Raw genomic sequence first — 3,657 nt, forward strand, 5'->3', positions numbered from 1 at the left:
ATAAATGATGGAAAGAGGTCTTAAAGGAAGCAGAATTAATGGGTTAAGAGTAAGAGCAGAACAATTGGCCTTGGACAAAAGGGGAAATTTTTCCAGTATACACTCAGAGTCTGTGACTCAGAGTCTGAAAAGACATGTCATCGACTATATCCTGAAGGCTCCTGAAATAAGCAATTAAGAATGACCTTTCAAGATAGAATGAAGCAACCGAAGGTCATTTACATGTTGATATTTGTCACACAGACACTTCTATGACTACTGAAACTTCCACATAATGAGACACAATATATTTATAAAATAAAATATTTAATATGTAATCAACAATGCCCTTTATGACCTGTGGCTCAATTACAAGATAAAGTTTAAACTCTGACAAACTTTATATTCTTCAATATTGTCAGTTTATCTCTGGAAGTGAAGCAAATTTCTCAAAGTTTAGTCTCATTTTTTTAAAATTATAAGTCCAAATAGACCCCTTAAAGAATGTAAGAACTGTTTCACAGATGGGTGGCTTCTGAAAGAGTAGGCATAAGGAATAAGAGAATAAATATTCACCATATGTGTGTATGGACTTATTTATTTATTTTATGAACATGCATTACTTAGCATTCTCTAGAGGAATAGAACATGTGTACTGTGTGCAGAGGTGATTTATTTGATTGGCTTATCTGAAATTGCCTGGCTAGTCCAACAATGACCATTTTTCACTCTACTGGCTCTTACAACCTGGTAGCTGCTCCGTCCATGAGGCTGGATACCTCAGCACTCCCAGTTTGCTGCTGAAGCCTACAAGATTCATGCATAGATACTGATATTCAGCCCATGTCGGAAGGCTGAAGAAACTGGGTCCCAATGTCAACAAAGAATGGCAGCATCAGTTTAGATGCACTCACCAAGGAGTGAAGTCTGGCAGGCAAAGCAGACCTGATTTTCCCTCAGACCTCTTTGTATCAGGGCCAACTCAGGATGGTGCTGTTCACTTGTGTGCAGGTCTTCCCCTGTCACTCAATCCATTCTGCTAATACCTTCCTGTTGTGGTGATATTTTGTTTATGATATAACTAACAAAGCTTGCCTGAAGAGCACAGTGCAAAGCTAGCCACACTCATTAGTCAGCCATACAAGCTAGGCAGTGGTGGCATACACCTGTAATCCCAGCAGTCACACTAGTTAGCCATCGAGACTGGGAGGTGGTGGTGCATGCCTTTAATGCCAGCCCTAGAGAGAAATATAAGGCAGGGGGAGACAGGAGAGAACTCTCTAATGGTTGGCTGCTTTGTTTTTCTGATCTTCAGCTTGAACTTCAATACCTCTCTCTGGTTTTTTAAATTATTTGTACTACACACTGTGCTGGCTTACAGGTTTGCCTCTTCTTCTTTGATTCAATAGCTAATCCACTTGACAATGTTAACCATCATAACACAGCCCCCATTTTCAGACCTTAAAAAAAATCTTTAAAATCAGACAATACAGCTAGGCAGTAGTGGCACATGCTTTTAATTCTAGCACTTGGGAGGCAGAGGCAGGCATATCTCTGACTTTGAAGCCACCCTGGTCTATGGAGCAAGTCCCAGGAGAAAATCTGGCTTAAAATACAAAATCAAAAACAAAAATTTGAGAACAGAAACTAAATCCGATAAGTCATTTTATTACACACAAAGAATCTCAGAATGTTTGTGGCTTAATATTCTTAGCAGTTGCTAAGACTCAAGAGCAGGTACCAAGTCTCCTTCAGAGGTTTTGGAGCACATGGATTACCTCTGAGTGTTGTGAAATACATATAAATCCTATGTGCACACATCTTAGGGTTTCTATTGCTGTGACGAAACAGTATGACCAAAAAGCAAGTTGGGGAGGAAAGGGTTTATTTGGCTTATACTTCCACATTGCTGTTCATTATCAAAGGAAATTGGGACAGGAACTCAAACAGGGCAGGGATTTGGAGGCAGGAGCTCATGCAGAACTTATGCAGGCATGCTGCTTACTGACTTGCTCACATGGATTGCTCTGTCTGCTTTCCTATAGAACTCAGGAACACCAACCCAGGGATGGAGCCACCAACAATGGGCTGAGCTGTGGTGATATCTTGTTTGTACTCTTAACAAATAAAGTTTGCCTGAAGAATAGAGGGCAGAGCTAACCACTAGTTAACCACAGAAATCTGGAGGTCTGTAGAGACAGAAAGGAAGTGATATGGCTAGACAGAGAGAGGGATATAAGGCTGGAGGAGACAGGAGCTCATTCTCCTTTCCGTTGAAAAGTTGTCGAGGTAAGGTTTGTCAGTGGCTTGCTCCCTTATCTCTCTGATCTTTCAGCATTTACCCCTATAGCTGACTCTGAGTTTTTATTATTAAGACCAATTAGAACTCATGCTACACTGGGCTTTCCCTATCAATCACCAGTTAAGAAAATGCCCTATAGTCTTGAGGAGTGGAACTTGAGAATCTGTGTTTTTAATAGGATGTCACATACAGATGATTGCTATCATCAGGTAATTTTTGGACACATTGTATTGATATTTCCATTTTTACACTTGGCCCTCATTATCATCACAATAACTGACGTTTTAAATGTTGGTAGTGTTCATGTTCTAAAAAATCAATCAGGCAAACTTAGCTTTAATAATCTAAAATACTGTGACTTATGTCTGTGCTGAGACACTACAGCTTCTCCATCTGTGTCAAAATATTCTGAACCTGATTTTTATCAAGGTTCTTTTTAGTGTCATATTAGCTTCCTCAATTTCTGAGAACCTTTGGACTGCAGGTGCCCCAAAGTATACCTAGGGACTTGGCCATGATAATTTAAGTATACCATATTTAACTTCTCATTTGCCACTAAGATCTTGTCTTTGAATAGAGACCACTTTCACAAAAATAGAGCCTCAAACAACTCACATTTTATCCATGAATAAAATGACAGTGGACACAAAGGAGGAGTCATCCCTGATCATATGGGTATTCAGCAACGGGGCCAAAGCACAAACTTACTCATCCATCTTGTACTAACCGAGTATCAGCTCCTTTTGTGAACCATTATCACTGATCAAGATACCCAGATGAAAAACATTTAGCCCCTATCCCTTTAAACTGAGATCTTCATTATGAAAAATAGGTTAGGAACCCTAACAATGCCTTGTCACTCCTAGCATTATTTGAATTGTGAACTGTATCAGAGTAAATAATTTTAATTTTGGCTCTTGTTTGAAAACAGTCCTTAAGACATGTGTTACATACTTCTAAAGTCTTTTTATAACCAACCACCTAACAAAAATATGAAAGGAAACTGTAGTCTATGAGGTGGGAAAAGAATTGCAGTGGGCATAGTTTCAGGCTGTGACTTACAGTGCTGCTTACACCTCCATGACCAGAAAGGAGAGAGCAGGAAATGACGGCTATTAGCTGGCTTTCTCCTTTGTATTATTGTTTTTTTTTTTTTAAATCAGTTCATGTCTTTTCAACCTAAAGGATGATAGCCTCTACATTAAAACCAGATCTGCTCTCTGTAGTTAATCAGCTTTGGAAATGCGCTCACAAAGACACCTGGAGATGTGTCATTTTGGTGACTCAAAATCCTGTCAAGTTGGCAATGAATCATCACGTAACTATTGTAGGTCATAGAACAGTTGAAAAAAATCACCCTAGAGACTTCTTTTGTT

The sequence above is a fragment of the Phodopus roborovskii genome, unplaced genomic scaffold (genome assembly GCF_943737965.1).
Source record: "Phodopus roborovskii unplaced genomic scaffold, PHOROB, whole genome shotgun sequence".
Taxonomy (NCBI): Eukaryota; Metazoa; Chordata; class Mammalia; order Rodentia; family Cricetidae; genus Phodopus; species Phodopus roborovskii.